Source organism: Harpia harpyja, chromosome 4, assembly GCF_026419915.1.
Source record: "Harpia harpyja isolate bHarHar1 chromosome 4, bHarHar1 primary haplotype, whole genome shotgun sequence".
Classification (NCBI taxonomy): Eukaryota; Metazoa; Chordata; class Aves; order Accipitriformes; family Accipitridae; genus Harpia; species Harpia harpyja.
In genome coordinates this window covers 33,845,117-33,860,081 of record NC_068943.1, presented here as the reverse complement: position 1 = coordinate 33,860,081, position 14,965 = coordinate 33,845,117, and the positions used below count along the sequence as shown (strand labels likewise).

Here is a 14,965-nt window from a genome sequence, read left to right as displayed (position 1 = left end):
CTCCTGATTAAGTCTGAACTGATTCCCATGTCACTGCACATCCAGTGACCTTGCAGCAAGTGACGATGTGTGTGCTCCTATCTGAGCAAATATGAGGGGATTTTAGTTCAGCCTGGAGGAGATGTAAGCTAAGTCATGTTGCCTTGCATTTTCTGTGTGCCTATGTGAGCATAGTTACCGCAGCTCAGCAGATGTGCAATGTTTCATCAAACTTCAGCTACACAACAGTAAACCTGAGGCCTATGTCTCATTCACAGGGTGCTAAGACTGACTGATTCTCTCCAGTCTACTGTGGAGGCTTAATTCTTTAGGTATGAGGACCCAGTGCATTCACTGACACCTTGGGAAAGTGCTGCCAAATCACAGTGCAATGTTCAGTACCTGGTTGGCACAAATGCAAAATGATAGAGGAGGTATTAATGAAGCAAAAGGCATTTAGGTAATAAATTTATTTAATAACATTTATATAATAACTTTGAAGTTATACAGAGTAAACAAAAAGCTTTGTTAGGACTGGGAGAGGAAAATTCTGAATTGATAGTATTTACCTTTACTTGTGTACATCAATAAGCTATGGCACATGCAAGTGTGAACACCAACACCTCCAAAATTGTTTGAGCCATCAATTCCGTATCCAGAGAGGTCTGAGCACGCCTTCTGTACTTTCACTGCTACTGCCTCCTTCAGCAGGCTGGAATCACGCAGGTGTGGAGTAGGGACACCTGGTTTTGGGCATATGATTAAATACAACCGTGTTACAGTGACTTACTAAGTTACCGCTCTTCTCCTGACCCACCATCAGCAGCATAGTTTCTCTTGGGTTGCTCCAATGTCTAAATAAAGCACTCGGCTTAAACCCAAATGAAAGTAGTTTAATTGAAGGGACTTTATCTCACGTTGGGGTAAGCTAGGAACATGTGCATGGTCCACAGCACCTTAACTTGTGAGCAGCAACTTTTTAAATTGCCACAAACTGATGGTGTCCCAGACATATGCTCAGTCCCTGGAGAAGCAGGCACATTTCAGTGTCCCACAGCTGTGGGGGAATTAAGTCATTACAGCCCAAAGGTCAAATGGCTGAAAATACAATCTACACCTTGGTATGAAAATGTTTACTATTTTGCCACTAGACTAAAGTTACAAATTGAAAAAGTTCACTCTTTTTCCCACAGTAACATAAATGTCTTATGGAAATTGAACAAAATACACCCTTAAGCTAATTATTATGAACCAGAAATATGTTGACTACAATGCAGGAAACCAGCTGTAACTTGCAGTTAAATCATCTCCCCTTCTTGAAAAACAAAGGTCTATTTCTAGCTTTTAAAGGAAAAAATATACATGATTTCAATGGATTAGATAGCCTGCTCACTGCTAGTTGCAGGTACTACTGAAATCTAATAATACAAAGACACAAAGACATTTCTGCATACACACACAGACTCTAGACATATACATATCATAAATGCAATGGTAGCAGCCATGAAATAAATCACACTTATTACAGTTTATTGCCTACAGTATATTTCTCCTCCCACTACTCCACCTTCTTTAGCAATGGGCATAATATTACAAAGCTCTAGGGAGCAGCTTCCCATAGCCATTTCAAAAGCTGCAGCCAGACAAGCAAATGTTTTGTTCCTTCATTCCAAATGTTGAACACGGACGGCTCCTACCTGCTGACCCAAAGAAGAGAGGAAAGATGAGCATCAGATATATCACAGACCTCATCTCCTCAGGAGTAGAAACAGGAACGTTGTGCTGTTGGAGAAGAGATCTCTCATACAGCACTCGCTCTGAGCTTTATGAGGTCCCAAGACATCAGACTTTAAAACTACAAGGTGACTGTGCAGAAAAAAATAAAGAAGCAGAAGCTATTCTAAGTTATGTCAAGAGCTGTTTTGAATGTCTCAAATGTGAACAGTTGGTGTAAACAAGCCTAAATGCTTTGACTTTACAGGCAAAGGGCTACGAAGATTAAACCAGTGATAACTTCTACACATTGCACAACATTCTAAACCAGCTCAGTTTCTCTGAGTTACCTTGAATCTTATCTCTGATAATTCATCTTCCCCAGATTCTACTTGACAGGGACTCTGCATCACAATGAAGACCTATATAAGTTCTACATATAATATAGAAAGGATTGTTACATCAGGACTGCAATTTGAAATTGTTGCTTCTTGGCTTACATTTCTTGAGGTTCCTGTTCACTACAGGAGTACATGAAAGCCCCACAGGTGCTAGCCATAAGAGGAAAAATAAAACATTTTTAGAAAGTATAATATTTGAGGGAAAATAAAAAAGGCTAACAAGTGCCATCTGATATTGCACAGTACAAGAAAACAAAGTACAAGAAAACTGCTAAAAAGAACAACGTTATATTGCAAGAACAGGTTTCTGAGAAAATTGTATGAAGTTCTGAGAAATCACATATACGTGTTTGTAACAGTGAATTTCTACCAAATGTCTCATTCGAATAAAAATGCAGGGAGGAAGATACTGACCAGTGTAAGTGCATGAGCCTATGTGATCAGAGTTTAAAAATTAAGGTACTTTACATTTACCAGTCATGCTAATTATGATCAACCCTGCTGCAATTTCACTGAGATGAATAGTTATATCGGAGAATGACTTCACCCACAGATTTGAATCTAAGCCATACTGACTCTTCTGAACGATCTTTAATACACAAGCAAAGGGAGAATCTGTGATATGTTTCCCTGTGCTGCAGTATAGCAGCTCAAATGAGAGAGATGCTCTGAGATGCAAACTGTGGCCCTGTAGGCCAACATACATGAAAGCTTTTTTTAACAATGTCCTCTTGATGTCCATGTGAGTTAGGTACCTGCATATCTTATGGATTTGATCTCAGTCCTTTGGAAAAAAATATTTAGCCTTTCAGTATCAATATGAAATGAGTACATAGGGTGCAAACAGCGGAGAAAAAAATCCACTATGCACACTTATTCACAAGCTGCCATAGACAACACCTTTTATTATCATTGCTTATTTTTGCTCTGTGTATTGCTATTCTACTTCTGCATGGATTTCACATTACTAGTTCATCAATTCTATTTATTTTCAGAATATATCAGAAAAAAGAGTTGCTTCATTATTTTTAATGGACTTTTAAAAAAATTTATCCAACAACAGGTGAAATAAGACTTTTAATAAACAGGTCTGGTGGTTATTTGCAGGGGAGGGTTTGGCTCCGCAGCTTTACATGGCTAAGTTTTACGTATCTCTGTGGGTCCTGTTACCACAGCGTGTGGACTGCTCGCAGACACAAAACTTCAGCCCATTCCTTTGGCATTTGAACACAATGTGGAGCCACCATACAAGCTGAGGTATGTCTGTTGCCCTGCTTGTAGATATCTCTTGGTGGTCACATGCTACTCGATAGTATCTGCAATTTGGTAACAACTGTGCTAGAATAATCAACGCTAATAAGCTGTAAGATTTGCAGAACAATAAGAAAAATAAGAGAAAAGAATAGAGTATAGCAGAACTCACCTGAGCCAATAAACCCATAAGCATCCCTGTCCGGCAGCTGGTAGTAAGAACAGTAAGATGCAGTAGAAGAGCAGTAAGAACAGAAACAGGTAGCTGAAGAAAATATTAGTACAGATAACTGCATTACTGTTACAGTCTAGCAACAAATGTGTACATTCAAGTATGCTGCCTACTGTAAGGACATAAAGATAATTTTTCAGCCATGGGAATAATAAAATTGATCTTTTATTGATGAAAAATTTTATTTTCCAAGATGAAAATCAACTATAAATCTATTATTTTCAAAACAGTTATATACTAAAGCATGCATAAACTATTTGATACGTAGGAGATTAATTAGCTTAGCAGCAGGTTTAGCTGCTCCTCCCAGTCAATTCTTTCCACTTTGGGAGGACACTCAGCAGTCCCTCTCCTTGCCAGGACATGCCTGTCCCTGGGAGGTCCCGCAGGCTCTCAGAGACCAGGGTCCTCGGCAGCTGATGGAGCAAACCTATACTTCTGATAAGGCAAAGTAAGAGATTCCTTTTACTGAGTAAAAAGGAGTGATTAAGCTGAGCTGATGACATACTGCCACATTTGTTTCTCGAGAACAAAAGGCTATTTGGTCTGGGGAAAGCCTGACTGTTCATTGGAAACAACACTGCTGATGACAGCAGCTGGCAAACTTCACAATGACTCGGGTATAAGAGCACACAACAAAGAAAATACCCTACTGCTCATAAAAACACCACACATGCCAGAGCTTCGACCCCTCCCTGCGTTCAGGACGAGCAGCCTTTGCTTCTCTCGCCCTTCGGACACGTCCCTGAGACCTCAGGGCCTGGATGTTCCTCTTCGACCGCTCACCAAACCCTCCGCTCCAACCAGGCAAAAGGAAGAGTGCTGACTGCCTCTCCCCAGGCTGCTGACAGCTCTTAATTGCTATTACACTCACTGGGGCAGCGCTAGTTTCTAAAGCTGGCGTTTTCCAAGTGTTTTGCACCCAGAGCTGAGGCTGGCATGGCAAATGCAGGGTTAGGAGTGGCTCGCCCATAGTTGCCTCTTCCTTTGAAAACCTGGCCCCAATTACAGATGCCGAGCTTTTTTGCAGATCTGGCCCTTAAAGCCTGCTCCTGTTCCCATTGCAATCAGTGGCAATGTTCTGATTGATTTAATGGGGGCAGGCACAGACTTAATTAGAAAATTGGTAACTGCAAGGAAAGGAGAAAATGCGCAACAGCCTGCCAGATCTCTGGTAGGAAGCAAGCAATGGAGACAGTTGTCCTTAAGACAGACATTTTAGCCTCTGTCTCTCTCTCTCTCAAAAAAAAAAAAGGATAATAAAAGAGATTGGCAAGATGGCCTTGAAGCTGCTCTTAAACATCTTGTATAATATATAATTGCTTTTCAGCTCTTGAGTACTCTATCTACCTTTTAGATCTGTCCCCTGGGAAGAAAATATGAAACATGCTGAAAAACACAGCCCTTAACAGCAATTGGTATTTTCAACTTTTCTTTTGTGTTGGGAGGCAATTAAAACTTTGCTTAAAACTCCTTGCTCTTTGACAGGTACAAAGATGGATCAAGCCTAAGGTGTGTTTTTCATATTAGTCCAGCTGGGGACGAGAGAGGCATTTTTCATCAGCTCTTGTGTTTTAATACTGAGATTCTCAATTCATTACTGTATGAAAAATCCTAATATCTGGAGGCTCACAGTCACACAATGCTCCAGAATTTTTATTTGCTTTGAGGATTATCTGCATTCATGGAGGGCCTGCATAACAGACTCGGGGGCTATTTCTACACTGGTAAATGCATATATCTGAATGCAGGATCACCAGTGCCAAGCCAAGCTGTGCAGTATTAACCCTGGTGCAGTCTCATCCATAGTGCTTGGGAACGAATTATCCCTTGAGCAAACTATCCCCCCTGACAATGTTTGAGCTTGTTTTGGACAGAATTATCTGATTAATACTTAAAGAGAGCCTGGGCATCAACAATCATTTGCGTAGTATGGGCAATAAGAGGATCAGGACCTGGGAATATGCTATTAGTTATTTGATAGTGTAGATATACCTGAAGTGTTGTAGTCCTCAAGGGGAACACTTAACTTGGGTAGGTTTTATCAGAGCTAAACACTGGGTTGTGTTTAGCCACGGTGAAGCCATCTTGTTCTGTGCTCAAATGAGGAAAATGTCAGGAGCTCAACAGACTTGACCCCCCCCTTCCAGTGGGGGAACCAGGCTACGCATATGTATCAGTTGCTGGCTGTGATAACTATCTGAGATGTTGGCTGCCAATCCATAAGAAGAATTCCTTGTCTAAAAAATCCCTCACATTCAGAGCAGTGTCCTATCAGAGTTTAATGCTAAGCTAGCAGCAATGATGAAAGAAACCAAAAGCTGTAACTTTTCAAATTTCCAAAGCTCCAGAATGGATTCTAATTCAGCTAACAAGGTGTATCAACCTAGAATTCAGTACAAAAGGCAATATGCAGCCAAAACTCTTGATGTGGGCAGAAATTTTGCCTGTGAGAGTACTGCGAGGCAGGCCCTTCATTAGGACCAGCCAACTCTTGGCAAAAACTATGCCTTACCTTTCTCCTGCACACAACCCATACTGCCTTATCGCTGTGATGGCTGTGTTAGCAGAGAGCACTCATACAATCTCTACAGTCTCCTGCCTCTGGAACAGCAATACAAAAGCAAACCATCACAGGGGTTGAAATGAGGTAGCAGAAACACCTAGGTGTCAGGACAGTGTACAACAGCTTGCTTCTGATGTAAAGCTGTTCAGACACACAGAGTGCGTGCTGTGACAATTCCTTTCTGGGTGCAAGCTCAGGCCCTTACTATGGAAAAAGCAAGTGTTTCCAAGCAGAAATCTCTCAGCTGAGTATGCTCAGGAATTGTTGCACTCTGGCAAGAGCAGCATTTCTCGGTGCGTACAAAATCTCCTGAAAATGGCATTTGTTAGAAGGGTATGGCTAACATCACAGTAGTAGCGCTACATTATTTACATAATATCCTCAGAAAATTTTGTGTGTGTACCAGGGTGACACTGGTTCCCAAACCTACATTCAAGTGTCTTCCTAACAATCTTCTCTTCTCTAATGTTAATAAGAATAATATGCTGTAATTGCCCATCACTGCTTAAACCCCCAAATATTATGAGCTGCTCCCATTGTCTGGCTGCCATTAATATATTTTTGTGTTTGACTCATGGACAGCTTCTGCCGTACATACTCACATTGGTTGGTTAGTACCTCAGGGCTGCACCATCCAGTATCTTGCTGATTGCAGTGCAAATGATTTAGCCTGCAAGGAATTCTCTGGATCTACGTACATGCCATTTACTTTCAGAGGTCGGCAGACTGCAGGGATGTACCCCCCAATTTATGAGAACATAGGCTGAAACTACAAACAAAACATATCAGAGCCATCATCCAGTTTTGCTTGTACTAAGCCATAGTCTCAGTGCTTAAGAAGTAAACAGGGTAAACAAAGAAATGACAAGGCAATAAAGCACAACCTGGCTTAGTGCATTTACTCGCAGGAATGGCGTTTTGTTTTGTTTGGGGTTTGCTAATGTTTTTCAAACTGAAACTGTATTTCCTGTAAAGAACGCAGCTAATTCTGTGGCGTAAGCAACCATGGAACTTTGTTGTTCTCCTAACAGCACACTGAGATGCACCGAGAGTTACAAACCCCTAGGTGAGACATTCTCTAACTAGCATAAAAATGTGGGGCATCACTGCAGTTTTCTGCCTGGATATTCATAACAGCAGGCGTGCCCACATAATTCTCTGGTCTTCCCCTGCTGTGTATTGTCTTTGAGCCACACTTTGAGGAAAGTAACCAGGCAGACTTGTACAGGCCATGAGGGAAAGGGAGAAGCTGAAGGCGTAGCAGGATTGGAAGTAGGAAGAGGGGACATTATCTCAGCCTGTACGCAGGACTTGCACAAGCCTAACATCTGTTCTGTTCACAACGAGTGTGATTATCTAACATCATTATAGCAGTGTAGGCTATACAGTTTTGGTTGGTAATTGCATGTTGTAGGTGATGATCACAAAACTATTTCCATATAGCTCACAATTATATACTTACAGACATCACAGTACGTAACTGTAGTTCAGGCTGCCATTCATTTTCCATTATAGGAAATAACGTTCTGCCGCTCACGCTATTGCCAAGCTGTTCCTTTCTGGGCCAGAAGTCTCCATTTCAAGCATCAGAATCAGTATGAATTGTTTAGGAACACTTCAGTCAAAAACTCCTAGCCATTTCCAAGATCAAAATCAGTTAAACTGACTCAGGCTGCTGGTTTTAAATAAATTCTTTCAACACTTTTAATAAGAACAAGCATTTTCAGATTTCATGCAAAGATATGACATTTAGCTGGATGGTCTCTGAATGGAAGAAAATATCGCTGTGAAAATGTATTTTTTTGCCCTCTGAAAACTCTTATTTCACACGCAATACCTAGTACGAGCGGACAGTGCCAAGTTCAAAAGTTTTAACTTCATGGTGGGAATTACTTTTGTGTGAGCCTAATACACAACATGCTGAGAAAGTGGAAGGCTTCAGTACGAGGCCATTGCCAAAGTGAAGAGATTTAGAAAAAGAAGTATCCGGCTATCATACAGGGTCAAAAAAGACAGAATATTCCCATTCATCCCCTATCTCTGCTATTGACACCAGGTAACTTAAGCTCTTGAAAACTTAGATGGGGTTCCCAAAGTAGCTTCTATGTGTGTGGCCCCACATACCACATGAAATACATGAATTTATCTAACTTGCACACTGAACTTTTTAAGTGCATAGTCCTTTAATGTACTTCAAAACATAATTATACCTGCAACGACAATTTCCTTATGGCTAACATGGGTTGTCCACATGTGCAACTCCCAGTGATTCGCTTGGGCTTCACAGCTCCAACGCACATACCAGAGGAACTGAAAACGCATTTTAAATTTCACTCCCCCTACTGCAACGGCCACTTGTGTACCCTTTCCTACTGGTATGCTTTACCCCATTAGCAGGAGCCGGGAATTTCAGGTGTTTATTTAATGCTACTTGGCATGGCACAACACGGCTGTTTATGTTTCTGCAGAAGGGCCCGTCCCTTTGACAGCCTTCCAGAGCAGAGGAGGCAGGCCCAGGTCCTGCAGCACTGCTCCCCGTTCCCAAAACGTAACACCCCGCTTCCAGCCCCAGCTTGGCTGACAGGAGCATCTGTCCCAAGCAGGTACCCTGGGCAACTCCCCTTCTTTCCTCTGCCACCGCCATCACCGGGCACGGCACTCTCCAGCGCAGCAGGGGCCAGCTGCAGCACTCACCGCAGCACCCGGCTGGCGGGAGCCTAAAGGCAGCCCCTTTTCCTTGCTGGCTAATGAAGAAGGGCAGAAAATGGAAGGGATGAGGAAAAACAACCCACAACCCGCTGCGGGAGACAAAGGGGGTACGCCACCGCTACCGCCACCGCCACCTCGCTCCAGCCGCCACCTCGGCTCCAGCCGCCACCTCGGCTCCAGCCGCCACCTCGCTCCAGCCGCCAGGCGGCGGCGGGCGAGGCAGGGCGGGGCCGCCCCTCGGCCCTTATCTAACGGCGGCCAGGGCCGGGCGCCTTATGTAAGGGTAGAGGCGGCGCCAGCAGCGCTGTGGCAGCACCGGGACCATGTCCATGTCCTGGTACCGCAACGCCGTGTGGTTCGTGAAGGGGCTGCGGGAGTACACCAGGTACGGACGGGCGGCTGCCCGCCCCCGGGGAGCGCGGTGGGGCGGGCGCCGCGGGCAGGCTGGGGGCGTTTCTGTGCGTCCGCGGGCGTTTAACCAGTTGGAGGTGTTGGGTTTCTTTCTTCCTTTCTTTTTTTTTTTTTTTGAAACATATTTTTAATGGCAACCTCCCCACCCCCGCCAGAGCGGACAGATTTCGACGCCGCCTCTGTGAGAGCGGGCCCGGCGGCGCTGCCTGGGCCCGCCCCGGGTCCTCTCAGGCCCCGCCTGGGGCGGCAGGCGGGCCGCCTCCCGGCTGCGTGGGTTGTGGCCCTCGGTTGTGGCTACGTCCCTCGTGGCAGTGCCACGGGCACTGTCCGTGACCTGTCCCACGAATATGGAGAGTAATGGGGGCTGGGGGGGGGGGGGTGGTTAGCGTATGCCGGGGTGTGAGGGGAGAGTGTCCTCCCATATGTTTTTTGGAAGTGCCCCCTTCTAGTTTCTCACAGGTGTCTCTGATTTATTTAGGAACGGCTACGAGTCTGCTTCCAGGCACTTCAATCCAGCCGATGTGGAGGTGAACGTGGCTGGAAGATCCTTTCTGGTCACCGGTGCAAACAGTGGCATTGGCAAGGCCACAGCCAAAGAGATAGCGAGGAGAGGTGAGCTGGGCTGGAGCGAGGAGCTCTGAGGGGTCGTGACAGAGAAGATGGAAGGAAGCAGGTTTGGCCTTCCAGTGCAAACACAAGGACACAGCTGCCTGGGATGAGGGGTCAGGCATGTTGTTTCACAGGGCTGTTAGTGTGGGTTAGAGGTTTAAGCATGATCAGTGCCATGAAAACCGGAATAATGAAACAAAATTAGTGGAGAGGACCTGCAAAGTGTTTCTCAAGTGCATCTTTACCAAAACTCTGTGTTATAGTGGTATCTAAGGATGTTGGTCATGGATCAAGGTCTGTTTAAGGCTGATTCAGTACAATTAGCAGCCTGGCTGAATTTGAACTGTTTTGGAGAACCTACACATGTATCATACGATGAAATAAAACAATTGGCTTTGCTACGTTGAGATGGGAGAGTGTGAAAGAAGCAATGTAGTTGTGCTTGATCTTAATAACCTGGAGTTTGTGCCCTTTAACTGATTACATGCAACTTTTTTTCTGTTGCTTTCTGTAAGCAAGGAGGTGGTATGAACTGGAACTAGCTGCTGTTGAAGGATAAACCTAATCCCCTTCAGAGTTGACAAAATAATTCCTGTTGTGCAAGAGTGATAGGAGTTTTGGCATGTAGAATCAAGGGGAGGAGCTTGCTGGTCTTTGCTCTCTCTTTGCCTGCTTAGGTTTCGTAACTGTCTTATGAAGGAAGGTGGTGACTCGATTTAAATTAAACCAATTCAAAATTATTAGTATCATGGAGCCTTTGGGTTACAGATCCCCATCAGTGCCAGTATGTGATTGATTTCAGGTTCCCACTACTGCCATTATAGTAGCCTTACGTAAGTATTGCTTTGTCTGGTGACTGTTTTGCTCACAAATGGATATTCCTGCCAGGTTTTGCAAGCTGTCAAGCTGACTGAATCTGCATAGGATTTGGTCACCATATCTAGTATTTGGAGCCCAAAGAACAACCTTGGGCTCAGACTGCTTGCGTGATACCTTGTGTGGGCGTTGCTGTGCATATGAAGTTCAAATGACTTAACAGTGTCTTCCTGATCCTAGCCTTGCCTGTGTTGCTCTGAAACTCAATGTCAGCTCTTGGGGCTCTGGCTTCTAGCTGAATCTCTTCAAGTACACCATGACCAGAAAAGAAGGATTTCAGACTCGGGAAAAGAGTAACCAAGCTACATTGGCTTTACCTTCAAGCACTTCAGATCTTTGTAAATAATGACGGTCTTGATGACAATTTCTTTACCTGAGTTCAGTTTTTCTCTGAATCAGTGTCTCATGGGTATTGCAGATTTGGGCTTTCCTGCATGTCTTGCGAACTGCAGTTCCAGTTTGACGCAGTCTTCTCCCAACCACTCTGACAATTGCCATGTGTTGTTCAAATAATTTCAACCCTTACCATGGAAAATATATTCAAATCCCTTTCCTAGCTCATGGGTCACACCAAGACTTCCCTTTCTCCTTAACAGCAAGAAGAATGTTCATATCCAAAACCCTTAAAGCCCACATCTGTTTTCATTGAATGTTTTCCACTGTAGACTATGAGAATGCTCCTGATCAGCTTGAAGGCCAGCGACTTCCATGTGTTTAATTTGTACCCGCACAGTACTTGTGCTGTCCCCTGTGTTTTGGGAAGAGCTCCTTAAACATCTGCAAATGCACATCCTTAACTACCTTGAGATCTGTAATTAAAGCCCTCCTTTGCAGTGAAGCCTGCAGTCACTGTGAGAATGGCCAAAGAAGTGAGCACTGGACACTGCCCCTTCTGATAGCCTTTTCTCTCACTCATGAAATCTGTCCTCCCTCGGGCAAAGACTGTCTTTCTTTCTGATCTGTATCTATTCAGTGCCTGTCTGTGCATGGTCCCTTCCATGCATGGTATATGTGTAACAAATTGAAGATGAAACTGTATTAAACATTGGTTAGTGTCATTTGTATGATTATCCAAAATTCAGGAGTTTCCCACTGCTGCCTGCAGTTGTGCACTTGGTAAAAGTAACCAAGCTAACTCTGGCAGTGCAGTGGAGGAATCAGACCATGTTAGAAAATTTCAGAAGAACCTTGAGGCTTGTTCCTGCTGGGATGTTCCTGTGGTATTTCAGTGACCATCTGACCAGTATGGCCACTACTACTAGCAGGCTATAGATTTCCCACAAGCTGGAATGCAATCACAAAAGGTTTTTTGTTTCATTTGGATTTTATCAAAAAATTAACCCCAAACAAGAACTGCAAATTGCACATCACTTCCTGGCCTTCCCTCTTTGCTGATGCCTCCCCCAAACACAGTTAGTAATTATCAAAAGTGTTTCTTGTCGAAATCCACCAGGTGGCACGGTTCATCTGGTTTGCTGAAATAAGGAACGGGCTGAGGTTGCCAAAGGAGAAATAGTGACAGAAACGGGCAATCAGGTGAGCTGTTTTTCAGTCTTTTGTTTACTTTTAGAAAGATTGTTAATATTAAAGACCTCAGAAGCCTGGAGATGCTCTGTTTCGTCATTTTGCTGTTTTTAATAGTATTTTCATACAGACATGGAAACATCTAGTAGTTTATCATTCATATGGTTTGAAGTGATGTAATTTCACTAGGTGATATTTTCTATGATTATTAACATCACCAGCAGCATGCTGTTTTACTTAAATATTTGTCGTTGATATGTTTTGTGATGGCCTACTTACTATTCCTAACTATGTGGCTGAGGCTTTTAAAAGTTAATGCACTGCAATACTCTTGCAACAATGTTTATGAGTTTACATCATTTACAGCATTTATGTGTCTGAATAACATGCTCTGGATTTGCTAAGGTTGGTGGCTCTGTGAAGTCCTGTGTGTGGTCCTAGTTCCGTGCTCTACATACTTTTCCATCTCCTTTTCTTACAATATCTCTTTCTTACCTTCTCCCTTCTGTTACATACTCTTTTCGCTTCTGCATATAGCATTCTACAGTATACCTCTGTAGCTCTCACTGTTGCTTTTGCTAATTATTCAGGAGGGTGTGCTTATTGAAAAGTGCAGTCATTGGCTTTCTATCTTGGTGTACTAGTTTTGGCTGGGATAGAGTTAATTTTCTTTATAGCAGCTCCTATGGTGCTATGTCTTGGATTTGTGACCAAAACAGTGTTGACAACCCATGTTTTAGTTATTGCTAAACAGTGCTCGCACAGCAGCAAGGCCTTTTCTGGTTCTCACGCTGCCCCACCAGCGAGCAGGCTGGGGGTGCACAAGAACAAGAACTTGGGAGGGGACACCCTGGGACAGCTGAACCCCTGCTGACCAAAGGGATATTCCATACCATATGATGTTGTGCTCAGCAATAAAAGCTGGGGGAAGGGGGGACATTTGCAGTTACGGTGTTTGGCTTTCCAAATCACTGTTGCATGTGATGAAGCCCTGCTTTCCTGGTGATTGCTAAACACCTGCCTGACAATGAGAAGTAGTGTATGAATTCCTTATTTTGCTTTGTTTGCACATGCAGCTCTGCTTCACTTATTAAACTGTCTTTATCTCAACCCACAAGTTTTGTCTGTTTCACCCTTCTGATTCTCTCCCCTGTCCCACTGGGAGGGGAGTGAGCAAGTGTTTGTATGGGGCTTAACTGCCTACTGTGGTTAACCCACAACACCTGGATGGAGAGCTGTCTTCATTTTAAGTAGTAACTTGGCTCTTGAATGCAGTATTTTGATTCTAGTAATAGTATTTAATGTGGATCAAAAATTCTGAAGACTTTTTATGGTTAGAGATACCACATTGACTAGATTTCTGCTCTTTGTGTCACACTAGGGAGCTGAAACCAACCAGCATTACACTTCAGTTCTTTAATGGAGGTGAATTGGATCAGTCCTTATGTAGAAATAAATACTTTCCAGCTGTCTTTAACTGTGTAATCCCATGACTATACTAAGACTGGTGATTATCTGTGTTACTTCCTTTTCTAACTGCACCCAGACAGCCTGGGAAGAGGGGTGAGTTTGACGACCTCTGAAGGTTCCTTCACGTTCTGTTTTCTGTCATTTGGTGAAACAAAACGTGAGGCAAATAATGTTCTTCCTGTAAAAGTAGCACAATTACTGCATTCCCACTTCTTGGTAGGCTGCAAACCTGTAGTTTCTCTAGTCATGACAGAGCATGAGGGCACTGCAGAGCTTGTTCGTGACCCTGGGATCAGGGCACTTGTATAGAAAGCAGCATTCAGTGAAGTGTTAGATGAGCTGTACAAGAGGCCCTGTGGGACATGTGACTGCACTGGGAAGAGTCATTTTAATAAGGAGTCCACAAGAACATCCTTCTTTAAGTACTCATTCAGAAACAATCCAGGGAGATAATAAAATGCTTTATCTGCAACTTGACAAGCTGTATCCAGACTTAACTTGCTCTTCCTGATCATGTGGATGGAGATCCTGTTGTAGTGTATGCCAAAGATTTTTTTTCCATCTTCCACAGCAACACATGCTGGAGTTCCGTGCTGAAATGGAGTTGTTGTTTGGCAGACACCTGCACCTAGACCTGGGAATTGGGAAGTTCTCCTAATCTATTAAAGTAGATCTAGTCACGGAGATTAGGTCTCACTTTAATGGCTTTGCTACCATTGAGGACTTTTTTTAGGGAACAGGCCTGTGGGTCCTTTTTCTGAGCCAATGTGACAGTCTTCAGCAGATAAGTGTTGATTTAGATATTCTTCAGTCTCTGAAAACACTTGTAATATTGAACATCTGCCCAAAAAACTTCAGCTCTTCTGTACCGGCAAATAATGGTAGTAGCTTTAAAAGTAGAAAGCTTTTAGAGAGGTATCCATCCAGTTAGAAACAGTAGAGCAGTGTCAAGTTTTTGGTCAGATATTAACATTACAATAAGAAAATTCTGACTGAACTCAACTAAGGAGCTGAAATCCAATGGCTAGAAAGTCATGTGTTTTTTATCTTCAGGGAAGGAGAATTATAGGCAGGGAATAATGCCTTATAATTTTCTCAGCTTTTTTACTTATCTCATTTGCTTGTATAATGAGTATTTAAAGAAACAACTTGGAAAGAGAGGAGGCCCTTTGATTATTTGGTTTTTTGCATGAGAACACATCCTCTGCATAATTACTTTAAAAC

At 43.3% G+C, this 14,965-nt stretch overlaps 1 protein-coding gene across 5 annotated transcripts in view; it reads left to right on the top strand.

Annotated features, from left to right (window-relative positions):
- The first annotated feature begins 9,107 nt into the window (after positions 1-9,107).
- Positions 9,108-14,965, top strand: part of DHRS12 (dehydrogenase/reductase 12) — a 28,080-nt gene continuing 22,222 nt past the window's right edge. For 2 of the 5 annotated variants that reach the window (XM_052786182.1, XM_052786185.1), the window contains exons 1-3: positions 9,108-9,236; positions 9,741-9,874; positions 12,201-12,283. The gene's annotated coding sequence lies outside the window, so the exon portion shown is untranslated. Of the gene's footprint in view, positions 9,237-9,740; positions 9,875-12,200; positions 12,284-13,652; positions 13,835-14,965 lie in introns of all 5 variants that reach the window. The other 3 variants (XM_052786183.1, XM_052786187.1, XM_052786184.1) reach the window with 3 other exon arrangements.